Source organism: Hylobates moloch, unplaced genomic scaffold (assembly GCF_009828535.3).
Source record: "Hylobates moloch isolate HMO894 unplaced genomic scaffold, HMol_V3 SCAFFOLD_1, whole genome shotgun sequence".
Classification (NCBI taxonomy): Eukaryota; Metazoa; Chordata; class Mammalia; order Primates; family Hylobatidae; genus Hylobates; species Hylobates moloch.
The window spans coordinates 10,925,693-10,940,312 of record NW_026652276.1 but is presented as its reverse complement, the minus strand read 5'-3'; positions in this window follow the sequence as shown (position 1 = coordinate 10,940,312).

Below are 14,620 nucleotides of genomic sequence, written 5' to 3'. Positions count from 1 at the left end.
TGCGGTTCTCACCCAGCCTTCCTAGTTAGGCTCCAACAAGGTCCTGATCAGGAAGTGCTCTGAGGCTGCAGTCTGCCCGGAACCTTGTTCATGCTGGAGGCTAGAGCCACTCACGGTCATGAGAAAGCGCAGCTGCCAATGTGCCAAAGCTGTCCTTCAGGGGAAGAGCGGGCAGCCCAGCACACACCGCCCTTCAGGTACTCCCGGATGTGTCAGGAATCTTCTCCCTGGCCGTGGCTGTGTCCTCACTGACCATCTGGTTTCCAGAAGACGTTAAGTACAGGGTAAGATTCTCCCCAGTCAGCAATCTCAGTCCTGCAGAAAGACCCACTGGAGCTTTTCACTGCGAATACCATCCGCTTTCACCCGCTGACGGTCTGCTTGCGGTCAACCAGCACACCTCCGCCACTGAGCACTTCAGACCCAACAAGTACCTAATAAGGACCTTAGGCTTTCGAACCTCCAGGAATCCTGCCACCAGCATTCACGCTGACTGAAGAGGATGGTGGTGGTTGCACAAGGCTGTGTCACTGCACAGCTATGTGAGGCCTTCATGCTGTGTGTGCCCTTACAGTGTCCTCTAAAACCTTGCTCTTGTCTGAGAACTGGCAGCCAAGTGTCCGTCCCCACTGTGGCTGGAAGGTGGGGCAGGTTCCACCTGAGGGCACGTCTGCTGGGAGCTAAATCTCCAAGGACGGTGCCCCCCTGGTTTTTTTTTTTCTTTTTTTTTTGTTTTTTTGGGGTTTTTTTTTTTTTTTTTTTTTTTGAGACAGAGTCTCGCTGTCGCCCAGGCTGGAGTGCAGTGGCGCGCGATCTTGGCTCACTGCAGGCTCCACCCCCCGGGGTTCACGCCATTCTCCTGCCTCACCCTCCCGAGTAGCTGGGACTACAGGCGCCCGCCACCTCGGCCGGCTAATTTTTTGTATTTTTTTTTTTTTAGTAGAGACGGGGTTTCACCGTGTTAGCCAGGATGGTCTCGATCTCCTGACCTCGTGATCCGCCCGCCTCGGCCCCCCAAAGTGCTGGGATTACAGGCTTGAGCCACCACGCCCGGCCTTTTTTGTTTGAGATGGAATCTTGCTCTGTCGCCCAGGCTGGAGTGCAGTGGCGCGATCTCGGCTCACTGCAAGCTGCGCCTCCTGGTTCACGCTATTCTCCTACGTCAGCCTCCTGAGTAGCTGGGACTACAGGCGCCTGCTAATTTTTTGTATTTTTTAGTAGAGACAGGGTTTCACCGTGTTAGCCAGGCTGGTCTCGATCTCCTGACCTCGTGATCTGCCCGCCTCGGCCTCCCAAAGTGCTGGGATTACAGGCATGAGCCACCGCCCCAGCCAGACCGTTTCTATGCAGAAGACTTCATCCTTTGCAATTTGTTAAATTTTTATTATTTTTTCTAGGTAGCACTTCAGTAGTAAGACAGACCCCAGAGATTTCTGGAAAAGAGTGACATTTTTTCAACATTCTGCACAAGATTGACAGGTTTTACAGATGAGCTTTAGCTCATAAGAGCCCCTTTCCCTTGGTAATAATTTATTATCACCTAAATCTTGGTGTTCCGTGGAAACAGCATGGTCTAGCTCTAAGTGTTGGTAGCTGAGTCTTGTTTCCTTGAGACGCAACTGGCGTGCAAAGGCAGGAAGTGCCTCAGGCCAGCTGGGGAGGCTTCTGCCCAGAGGAAGTTTCCAGGCAAGACTGCACCCCTGGTGGCTCCCTCTTTCTTTCCCATGGACTGCAGCATGAAGACCTCAAGTCCCCTCTAGCCCAAACCAATCCTAGGGAGCAAATACCCCTCCCCAGAAACACTGCTCACACACATTCATGGGGACATTTGCATATATCCCGTCATCTTAACAAAGTCCTCACCTGTGTGGAGAAAAAGGAGGTGAGGGTTCCTCTGCACCAAGTCCCCTCCTAACCCAAGGGGCACCTTTTCACGCTTAGCTGAATCTCTGTGTGGTCCTGGGCTCTCCCTAAGCCATTGAGGACCTCCTGGTTTCTGAGAACTCGTTTCTTTGAAGATCCGGGGTGTGAGGTAGGGTTGGGTGCCAACCTGTGTCATCTGAACACACTAAGAAGGCCCTGTCAGTGCCCCACACCCTGTCCTTGACACCCACTTCTGCTTATTGTGAATACCTGTGACTCTGCCTCGGCACTCTCCTCTGGCCCCAAATGCAGAAATGACTGTCCCCAGAAGCAGCCCTCAGCTGCCAGTGTCTTTGGCCCTCAGCTGGGACAGCTGCACTCCTGCTTTCCAGAGCCCCAGCAGGGCTGAGCTCTGATGCCCACTGCATTAACCAGCTTGCTAGAAACCTTATATCAGATTATTTCCATCCCCGGCTCACATCCCACTCTGTAGTATCTCCTGGGATCAAGTCCCAAATAAATAACCAACACTGGAACCCTTATCCGAGGGTGTGCTTCTGGGGTAACCCAAACTAAGACATGCTCATTTTGTTTCTTCTAACTCAGCCATGCCCCTGGTCAGCCAGGTGAGAGGGCTCTCTCCTGAAAGAAGAGGCCAGTGGGACAGCAAACAGGGTTGCCCGCCTTTCTGGAAGCATCCTTCTTGTCTCTTTTGCCTCAATATTTAAGAGAGGCTGGCCCCTGAGTATGCATCAAAGCCTGACACCAGGTAGGGAGAAGCCCAGCTCAGCAGAGCCGCTCTTGACCACAGTTCCTACTGAAGAAGCTGTTCTGAGACCCCCGACACAGGCTTGCTGTCCCCCAGTCAGCCAGTGCCCCCTGACTCTTATTCTTTCAAAAGCAGCTGGATAGGACACACTATCTGCCCCCAAATAGTTCTTCATGGTCATCAAACATGCTAGCAAAACTGGAAAACTCCAGATTTTCTCATGTTCTGCCCCCTTAAAAAAAAAAAAAAGACTTGAAAGATACAGTCTAGCCCAACAAAATGATTGCACAATTAGGAATTGGAGCCAGAATTTTAGGAAACGTCCAGGCTGAGATAAGAATTTGGATGGGGACAGTGGAGACAGGGCTAGGGTCTGTGTGGAGGCAGAGCCCACCCAATGGTGCTGAGGCAGCTCAAAGACGCCTGAAGGGGCCTCTCTGCCTTGCGGGGTCCCCATGAGCTTTTTCTGCAGTCAACTTGCTTTCATTTTTTAAAAATGTCCACTGGGTGGCAGTAGAGCTCTTCGCTTTTAGCAGGCGCTGAGCTGGAGGGAATGGAGCATTCCTAGGGCAAATCTGGGCAACAGCAGAGAACCTGGGATGTCGTGGACCCAACTGCCCTGGGCTTCCGGGACGCCGTTTTGAGCAAAAAGGCAGGGACAGTCTAAAGGGGTTATGAAAAGAATGACAGAGGCCGGGCGCGGTGTGGTTCAAGCCTGTAATTCCAGCACTTTGGGAGGGCGAGGTGGGCGTATCACCTGAGGTCAGGAGTTCAAGACCAGCATGACCAACATGGAGAAACCCCGTCTCTACTAAAAATACAAAAAATTAGCCGGGCGTGGTGGCACAAGCCTGTAATCCCAGCTACTCGGGAGGCTGAGGCAGGAGAAACGCTCGAACCTGGGATGCGAAGGTTGTGGTGAGCTGAGATCGTGCCATTGCACTGCAGCCTGGGTAACAAGAGCAAAACTCCATCTCAAAAAAAAAAAAAAAAAGAAAGAAAGGAAAAGAAGAAAAGAGTGACAGAGGGCAGGACAGATGCGTGAGAGTAACATGTGAAAGATAGAGTTTAGGTTGTAGATATATGGTTGTCTTGGTTGCTAATAAACTTTGTTTTTTGGAAGAGTTCTAGATTTACAGAAAACGTTGCAAAGATGACACAGAGAGATCCCATATACTCTGCACCCCATCTTCCCTGTTATTAACATCTCACATGACTGTGTTATATTTGTTAAAATTAAGGAACCAATATGGATACACTATTATTAGGTAAAGTCCATACTTTATTCTGAGTTCCTTATGTTTTCCTGATGTCTTTTTCCTGTTCCCAGATCCCATCCAGGTTCCTATGTTCTATTTAGTTGAGAGTTTCTCAGACTTTGGTTTTTGCTGACAGTTTCGAAAAGTACTCATCAGGTATTTGTGGAATCTCCCTCAACTGGGATTTGTCTGCCTTTTTTCTCATGATTAGGATGAGATTATGGAGTTTGGGAGGAAGACCATACAGATTGAGTGCTGTTTTTTCTTTTTCTTTCTTTCTTTTTTTTTTTTTTTGAGACGGAGTCTTGCTCTGTCACCCAGGCTGGAGTGCAGTGGCGCAATCTCGGCTCACTGCAAGCTCCGCCTCCCGGGTTCACGCCATTCTCCTGCCTCAGCCTCTCCGAGTAGCTGGGACTACAGGTGCCCGCCACCACGCCCGGCTAATTTTTTGTATTTTTAGTAGAGACGGGGTTTCACCGTGGTCTCGATCTTTTGACCTCGTGATCCGCCCGCCTCGGCCTCCCAAAGTGCTGGGATTACAAGCGTGAGCCACCGCGCCCGGACTTTTTTTTTTTTTTTTTTTTTTTTTTTGAGATGGGGCCTCACTCTGTCACCCAGGCTGGAATGCAGTGGTGCGATCTCAGCTCACCACAACCTCCACCTCCCAGGCTCAAGCAATCTTCCCACCTCAGCCTCTCGAGTAGCTGGGCCCACAGACATGTGCCACCACGCCAGGCTGATTTGTACTTTTGGTAGAGACAGGGTTTCGCCATGTTGCCCAGGCTGGTCTCAGACTCCTGAGCTCAAGCGATCCACCCGCCTCGGTTTCCCAAAGTGCTGGGATTACAGGCGTGAGCCACCGCGCCCAGCCTAAAGTGCTGTTTTCATCACGTCATATCAGGGGTACACACTATGGACATGACTGCTCCCTGTTGCTGTTGACCTTGATCGCCCGGCTGAGGCTGTGTTTGTCAGGTTTCTCCACAATTGCTTTTTATTTTCCCTCTTTCAGTTCTGTACTCTGAGGAAGGAAGTCACTATGTGCAGCCCACACCTACCAAGTAGGGGGTTATGCTCCACCTTCCTGAGAATGGAGTATCTACATACATTATTTACCATTTTTTTGCATGAAGATTTGTCTCTTTTCCATTATATGTTTTTTTTCCTGTAAAATTCTTTCAATTTTCTGTATGCTTGAAATATTTCATAATGAAAAGGTGGGAAAAAATGGCTGGGGTGGGGACAATGATATACATCCTGCACATGCTACCAAGTACAAGGGCATGGGGGTTTCAGGGGCGTCTGGGGATGCAGCAGCACACGCAGCACCTTCTCCAGAATTCACTTCCCCACTGTCATGGTTTGGCTGTGTCCTTACCCAAATCTCATCCTGAATTGTAGCTTCCATAATTCCCATGTGTTGTGGAAGGGACCTTGTGGGAGGTAATTGAATCATTGGGGTGGGTCTTTTCCATGCTGTTCTCACGAGATCTGATGGTTTTATAAAGGGGAGTTCCCCTACACAAGTTCTCTCTCGTCTGCCGCCATGTAAGACGTGCCTTTTGCCTTTTGCCATGATTGTCAGGCCTCCCCAGCCATGTGGGACTGTGAGTCCACTAAATCTCTTTTCCTTTATAAATTACCCATTCTCAGGTATGTCTTTATTAGCAGCATGAGAACAGACTAATACACCAACTGCCCAGCGGCTGCAGCACACAGATGTCAACAACAATCTCACCCGCACTGTGTCCAAAACAGAACTTGATGGAGGCCCACCCATCAGGACCCCAAAGCTCAGGGCGCCACTGCCTCCTGGTTTCTTAAGCTAGCAATGTGGGAATCACCCTTGCCTGGCCTCCTCCCCCATCCAATCAAAAGCAAATCATGTCCTGCCTTAAAACGCTTTAGTTTCAAGGTTGCAAGTCAAACATCCTTGCAACTATTAGAGCAAGCCTTCTAAAATTACAAGAAAGTTCGTTTCCCTTCTTAGGAAACAGAAATGCAATTTTACGAGGAAGCCATGCAGAATATGTACAGATTTCATTTAAGTGTTCTAGTAACTGATAGGTAAATCTTTGCTAACCTTGTCCTTATTCATCTGAGAAATCCAACTACATCTTCCTAAAGCACCCATGACAGCAGATTCCCCATTCATTCGAGTTCTTCATTAACAGCCAACAATCCTCATTAATGCTTGGAGAGTGATTACCAAGGGCTTTGCGAGGGATAATTCACTCAGTCCTCAGGCCACTCAGAAGCAAAGGTTGCTCTATTCTGATTTTGCAAAGGAGGAAACAGAGGCACAGAGAGATTAAGCCAAGACCAAACAGCAGTAGGTAGCAGAGAGGTGGCTGTGACATCTCTTTTCTTTTTCTTTTTCTTTTTCTTCCTTTCTCTCTCTCTCTTTCTTTTCTTTTCTTTTTCTGAGACAGAGTTTTGCTCTTGTTGCCCAGGCTGGAGTGCAATGGCGCGATCTCAGCTCACCACAACATCCGCCTCCTGGGTTCACTCCTGCCTCAGCCTCCCGAGTAGCTGGGATTACAGGCGTACGTCACCACGCCCGGCTAATTTTGTATTTTTAGTAGAGATGGGGTTTCTCCACGTTGGCCAGGCTGGTCTCGACTCCCTACCTCAGAAGATCCGCCCCCCTCGGTCTCCCAAAGTGCTAGGATTACAGACGTGAGCAACCGCGCCCAGCTGACATTTCTTTTCATTAGTCCAGCCCTCTGTGCCCTCTTCCAAACGCCTGGCTTCCTCCAGGACCTCCAGAGCACGTTGTTGGGGCCTGAGGAGCAGTGCCAAGGGTTCCGGAATCCCATCTGCTCTGATCAACAGTCACAGGACAGCCGACGAGGAAAGGCGATTTGCCACCGTCCCCTGACACGTTAGAACCAGAACGTTCCGCCCTGCTGGGCCCAGGGCCAGGATCGGAGCAGGCTTCTCAAACTGCAGTGTCCACGCCACCCATCGGGGGTCCGGCGGTCTAGGGTGGGGCCCGAGACTCCAGACTAGGCTGCCGTGAGGACCACACCGGGAGGCGCCGTGGGGGGCGGGCGACCTCAGCCGCGGGGAGGAGAAGGGCCAGGCGCGCGCTCCTGGAGGTACGGGGCGCACAGCCCCGAGGTGTGCCCGGGCCGAGGTGGGCGTCTCCCGGGCGCGCCCGGGCGTATGGCGGCGTCGCTGGGATGCCAGGTCCCGGGGAGCTCACGGAGGCCACGCCGATGGCCACCTGGGTGAAGCCTGGGCTGTGGGCTTCGCCTGCGTCCCCGCGGCCTGTCCACGCGTCCTGGCACCCGGAGCTAGGGCGTGACCAGGTCGGAAGCCGGCGTAGCGCGCCTTTCACCCCCGGCCCCACCCAGGGCTCAGCCCAGCGCGCGCGGCCGGCCTGGACTCCCAGGTCTGCGGCTTTCACTGGGCCGCGTCCCTGCAGAGGGCCCCGGCGACTGGGGAGGAGGCCGCCCTTTCCTTCCGGCCCGCGACCGCCCCGGGCTGTCCCTACCCAAGGGAGACCCCCAGCGGCCCGGAGCCTCAGACTCTCCGGGAGCCAGGCGGCGGCGCCCCAGGGCTGGGGCCTTGGAACCTGGGAAAGCAACAGGGGGTCCCTGGGGAGTCCTGAGGGCCGGCGCCCGCCCACAGCCAAGACCGTGGCTCAGCCCTCCTCAGACTTCGCAAGGGGGCCTGTCCCTGCGGCCTGAGAACCTGTCCCTGCTGCCCCGACGTCCAGTCCCTACTGCCCCGAGGTCCTACCCCTGGAGCCCTGCTCTGAGAGCCTGTCCCTGCTGCCCCAGAGCCTGTCCCTGCTGTGTCGAAGGCCTGTGCGGGACTCGAGGCCGTCTCCCACTCAGAGGGCCTGTCCTTGCTGCCCCGAGGGCCTGTCCCTGCTGCAGGGCCTAGGCCTGGAAAGTGGACACTCAAGAGTCCCCAGGTGATGTTTGGTGTCCCTCTGCCAGAAAGCTGTTCTGCTCCTATGGCGGCAGCAGCCTCTGCCTCCCCCACTGAGTGCAGGACTCAGCTCTTCCTGGCTTGGGGTGCAGTGCAGAAGGGGACTCTCCTTGAGCCCTGGAAAGCATGGGAGGCGCTTCTGCAAGAGGCAGCTGCTGGCTGAGCCTGGTGCCCAGGGAGGTGGTGACGAGGACGCACTCTTTCCAGTTCACTGGGCGACTCTAAGGGACACCAGTACAGGGATTGGTGGGCCGGCCCCCCTGAGAGAGTCAAGGGAAGAAGCAATACACGTGGTGTCGCCCTGCTCAGTCCGCCCCAGACCACCACCAGCCAGGGGTGGAGACAGGGCCAGAAGAACAACTGCTGGGGCCTGGGGGTGCTGGGCAGGGCTGAAAGCATCCTAGAGGCTTGGTGCCCACCTGGACACGGCCCGGCCCAGGCGTGGACTCCCCACTTGGGAGTGTTTGTGAAGTCAGGAGAACCCCATGCCACTGCCACATGGCTTCTGTCACCTGCATCGAGGCACAGTTCCTGAGGAAAGGATCCCCAAGACCCCCGTTGGCCATGCTAGGTGCGAGGGAGGAAGCCTGGGCCAGTGGCTGTCCCTATGGACATACATGGGAACGTCGCTGAGGCCAGGAAGACAGCAAATCCTTTATTCCTCATGTAAGAGGTGGGCCTTTGACCCAGACCTGCAGTTGTGAAGGACAAAGTGTTAAAAACTGTCTCAGTGAAAGATCCCGTCAGTTTAAATATTACTACATTTTGAAAATGTGAGAGACGAAATGTCAAGTTCATGCAGGCATTGAAGCCAAGTGCAATGGCAGGACATGTGCTTTCCCCGTCCCCAGCCTGCTTTCCTCAGCTCTGTGCAGGCCGGAGAGAGTAAGAGCTACCTCTTAGGCATTCTGTGAGCACTAAATAAGCCAGAGTTTGTGAGGACCTCGGAGAGTACCCGGCTTAACACATGCTTGCTTGGAAAAAGCACTGGGTGTCACGTGTGTAGCATGACCTTCAGGACACTGCTTGCCTTGACTCTTCACCCCTGTTTGATGGATGAAAGCACAGCCACTCACTGGCATTTACTGTGCTAGAAACATCCTGGTGCCTTCCCTGCTTGGGTCACTGTGCTTTGTAGCCACTGTCACAGCTAGTGCGTGCTGAACCCTGCTGCCAGCCCAGGTGGTGCTGAGTGTGGCTGTGTCTCGGTCCTTCCACCCTCACACAGTGAAGTCAGGACTGCCAGGACAGTGAAGCACAGTGGGTAGGAGCCCAACGGGTTCAGCCTGTCCACTGCCTAGACAGAGCCGATTTACCAAGATAGGGGAATTGCAACAGAGAAAGAGTAATTCACACAAAGCCAGAGTTGTATTGTTACTCAAATCGGTATCCCCGAGCATTCTGGGATCAGAGTTTTAAAGGATAATTTGGTGGGTGGGGAGTTAGTGAGTCAGGATTGCTGATTGGTTGGGTCTGAGATGAAATCATAGAGAGTTGAAGCTGTCCTCTTGCCCTGAGTCAGTTCCTGGGTGGTGGCCACATGATCAGATGAGCCAGCTTATCGATCTGTGTGGTGCCAGCTGATCCATCAGGTGCAAGGTCTGCAAAATATCTCAAGCACTGATCTTAGGTTTTGCAATAGTGATGTTATCCCCAGGAGCGATTTGGGGAGGGTCAGAATCTTGTAGCCTCCAGCTGCATAACGCCTAAACCATAATTTCTATTCTTTTGGCTAATTTGTTAATCCTACAAAGGCAGTCTAGTCCCCAGGCAAGAAAGGGGTTTGTTGGGAAAGGGCTGTTATCATCTTGGTTTTAAACTCTAAACTATAAACTAAGTTCCTCTCAAAGTTAGTTCCACCTACGCCCAGGAATGAACAAGGACAGCTTGGAGGTTAGAAGCAAGATGGAGTTGGTCAGGTCAGATCTCTTTCAGTGTCTCAGTTATAATTTTGCAATGGTGATTTCAAGAACAGTCACCCTGAAGTTCAGGACACGCAAGAAAGCACTCCCGATTTGGCCTCTGCTCCCAGCTAGGATTTAGGTCACAAGAGACTTCAGTCTTGTGGTAACAAGAAGAAAACAAGCAAAATAAGAAACAGTGTGCTTCTTATGAAGCTAGCAAAAAGTGGTAGCAACAAGGAACCTGGAAGAAGTAAATTCCGGAGCATTCTGAGGCTGTTGTAGGTGAATGGGAAGCTGAGGCAGCTTCCATACGGGGAGGTGATGCCTCATTTGGGTGAGAGCAGTTCTGCTGAGGATGGAGAGACTTTTAGGGGAAATCAGTCAGATCTTGGAAAACAGGGCTGTGGAACAGACTGGAGTCTGGACAAGCCTCAAACACAAGAACAGATCACTTGGCCCAGAAATATCCTCCTCTGAGTTTTGCTAAGAAAACAGCAATAGGGCAAAGGATGATAACTAGAAAGAAACTGTGTAATCCGAAACATTCTTGCAGTGATTGGATCCTGGGGCTCTGCCTGCGTTGAATCCAAAGGTGAACCAAAAATAGCTGAAATCGAAGACAATCAGCTCCTTGTCTATAAGATCAAAAGGCAGTGGCTCAGTAGATTAGGGACTGGGCTCCCCATAGAGAATGCCCCCGATTAAAGCTGCAGCCCAGTCAAACTCATCTTGCTCTAGAAGGAATCTGAAAGATCCATCCCTGCACCAGATGGGGGGAAAGGCTTACCATCAACAACTATGATTGCATGTGAAATAACATCATCCCACACATCCAAGAAACTCAACGAACCCCAAGTATGATCAATGCAAAGAGATCCACATGGTAGGTCCTCAAATATGTTGAACCTACCAAGAGTTGTTGCTGTTGTTGTTGCTGTTTTTTGAGACGGAGTTTTGCTTTTGTTGCCCAGGCTGGAGTGCAATGGCACGATCTTGGCTCACTGCAACCTCCGCCTCCCAGGTTTAAGTGATTCTCCTGCCTCAGCCTCACAAGTAGCTGGGATTACAGGCACGTGCCACCATGCCCGGCTAATTCTTGTATTTTTAGGAGAGACGGGGTTTCACCATGTTGGCCAGGCTGGTCTTGAACTCCTGACCTCATGATCTACCTGCCTCGGCCTCCGAAAGTGCTGGGATTACATGTGTGAGCCACCGCGCCCGGCCATACCAAGAATTGTTAAAGCAAACTAACTATGGCCTGAGAAGGACTCCATACTTCCATGTTTGAGTCCTTGTGGATGAACTGCAACCTAACTTAATAGGTAGACAAGATTGAAAACCTAACTTAGGAGTATGCACCTGTAACAATAGCTGAGTCTTGGCCAATCCTAGTGGCCCTACTTCAACCACTCATACATGGCTGTGTTCAGACTGTGTTGAAATAAGGCAAATGCTGAGCTGTAACCAGTCCAGTTGTTTCTGTACCCCACTTCCGATTTCTGTATGTCACTTTACTTTTTTTTGGTCTATAAATTTGTTCTGACCATGAGACACTCCTGGAGTCTCTCTGAATCTGCTGTGATTCTGGGGGCTGCCCAATTCATGAATCATTCATTGTTCAATTAAACTCCTTTCAGTTTAATTCGGCCGAAGTTTTTCTTTTAACAGAGGAAATCTTGAAAGCAGTAAGAGAAAAACACCCATCCATCGGGGAACAACAATACAATTACTGGCTGGCTTCTCTCATCTGCAACTATAGAAGCCAGAAGGCAGTGGAATGGCATATTCTGAGTGCTAAGGAAAAAACTGTCAGTCAACTATTCTATATCCAGCAGAACTGCACTTCAAAAATGAAGGCTGAATAAAGATATTTTCAGATAAATGAAGACTGAGAGACTTGATTGCTAGCTGGTCTGACTCATAAGAAATACTAGAGAAAGTCCTTTAGGGTGAAAGGAGAGGACACCAGATGTTTTAAGCTGAATCCGCAGGGTAAATCCAAGTAAATAGTACCAGAAATCATACATATATACATTTATATAACAGATAAACATGTTTTGCTTTTATTTCTTCTTTTAACTTCCAAAAGACGTAAGTTTGTATAAAGCAACAAATATAGCTGTAGTGTTATGTCTATAATATATAGATTTACTATCTATGATAATAATAGCACCAGGCGTGGTGGCTCATGCTTGTAATCCCAGCACTTTGGGAGGCCGAGGCAGGTGGATCACAGGTCAAGAGTTCGAGACCAGCTTGGCCAACATGGTGAAACCCGATCTCTACTAAAAATACAAAAAAATCAGCTGGGTGTGGTGGTGTGCACCTGTAGTCTCAGCTACTTGTGAGGCTGAGGCAGAAGAATTGCTTGAACCCGGGAGGTGGAGGCTGCAGTGAGCCAAGATCTTGCCACTGCATTCCAGCATGGTGACAGAATGAGACTGTCTCAAAAAACAAAACAAAGCAAAACAACCTCCCAAAAAAACTTACCGTATGACCTAGCAATTCCATTCTAAGGAATATTCCCAAGAAAAGTGAAAACTTATGCCACACAGAGCCAGTACCCGAATGTCCAGAGCAGTGTTATTTATTCATAATAACTATAACCTTAAAACCATCCAATGTCCAACAGCTAATGAATGTATAAACAAAGTCTGATAGATTCATACAGTGGAATACTATTCAACAATTAAAAGAAAGAGACTACTGGTCCAACTACAACATGGATGAACCTGAAAAACGTTATGCCAACTGAAAGAATCTAGGCACGAAAGACTTCCTATTAGATGATCCCATTTATATGAACTGTCCCAAGTTTATGAGAACAGAAAGCAGATCTGTGGTTGTTTAGGGCTGAGGATGGAGCAAAAATTAATTGCAAATGGACATGAGGGAACACTTTGGGGTGATTAAAATGTTCTAACACCGGATTATAAAGATAGTTGCTCAATTCCATAAATTTACTAAAAATAATTGAATTGAAAAAAGTAGCAATTAACCAAAATAATGAAAAAGTAGCAGTTAACCAAAATGATGAAAAAAGTATCATTTAACCAAAAAATGATATTTGACAATGTTTTATTTCTATCCAGCTATCTTTTTTTTTTTTTTTTGAGACGGAGTCTCGCTTTGTCGCCCAGGCTGGAGTGCAGTGGTGCCGCCTCGGCTCGCTGCAACCTCCGCCTCCCGGGTTCAAGCGATTCTCCTGCCTCAGCCATCCAGATAGCTGGGACTACAGGTGCGTGCCACCATGCCCGGCTAATTTTTGTATTTTTAGTAGAGACAGGGCTTTTTTTCACTTTATGTTGGCCAGGCTGGTCTCAAACTCCTGACCTCCAGTGATCCGCCCGCCTCGGCCTCCCAAAGTGCTAGGATTACAGGCATGAGCCACCACGCCTGGCCCCAGCTATCGTAAAGTTTAGAAACACTTTATTGTTAAAAAAAAGTTTGTATTTTTTTATTGAATAAGTATGATCTATTGATAAATAAAGTAATAATTGCTAATACATTTTTCTTAGCACAAAGTAGTGGTAAAATATCATTATAATATGGAAATAAATAATAATTTCCAGGCTGGACACAGTAGCCCATTCCTGTAATCCCAGCATGTTGGGAGGCCAAAGCAAGTGGATCGTTTGAGCCTAGGAGTTTGAGACCAGCCTGGGCAACATGGCAAAACCCCATCTCACTAAAAATACAAAAAAACTAGCTAGGCATAGTGGCGTGTGTCTATAGTCCCAGCTACTTGGGAGGCTGAGGTGGTAGAATCACCACCTGAGTCTGGGAGGTCGAGGCTGCAGTGAGCCATGATCACACCACTGCACTCTAGCCTGGGCCATGGGAATGAGATGCTGCAAAAAAAAATAATAATAATAATAATTTCCATCACACCAAAGTTTTAGAAAATTTTTCAATTGAAGGTGAAATAAAGATACTTCTGAAGAAATTGCAGCTGAGAGAATTCATAGCCTATAGACTCACCAGACAAGAGATGCTACAGGGAGCTCATTAGCTGAAGAGAAATGATACAGATGAAAACAGGAAGGTATGAAGAGAGCCAGAAATACAAATTTATGGGTAAATATAAAAGACAATTTTTATCTCTTTTCTTCATTTCTTTAAAAGGGAAAAAAAAATACAGAGTTCATAACAAATGTGAAGCAAAATCTATGACACAGATAGATCAAAGACAACCGAGGAATAATTATACTAATGTAATGTTCTTGTATTATACAGAAGTGGTTTAATATTAATTCAATGTACATTGTGATAAATTAAGGATACATGCTTTATTGACTGCCTGAAGCAACCACTTTAAAAAAATCAAATAACTGGAAACAAAGATGTGTATCTGAAAAACCAACAGAAGAGATAAGATAAAATACCACAACGTACCTGACTAATCCTCAACAAGACAGAAAAACAGAAGCCACAAACAAATAACAGATAGGATAAATCGAAAACAAATAGCAAAATGATGGACTTAAAACTCAACTATATCAATACTTACATTAAATGTAAACAGGGTAACCACTCCATTTCGAAGACAAAAACTGTTAAGATGACAGCAAGAACGAGAGAACAAAAAACATTGTTGAACTGAATAAAAAACAAGCCCCAACTACATACTGTTTACAATAGATGTATCTTAAATGTAAAGATACAGATACAAAGATAAAAAGTAAAAGGATTAAGAAAAACATGCAAACACTAATCACAAGAAAGCTGGCGTAACCATATTAATATCAATAGACTTTGAGGCCAGAGACATTACCAAAGATAAAGAGACATAGTTCTTCATGATAATCGAGTCAATTTATCAGGAAGATAACAACCCTAAATGTGGCTGTATCTAATGGCAGTTTGAAAATACATGAAACAAA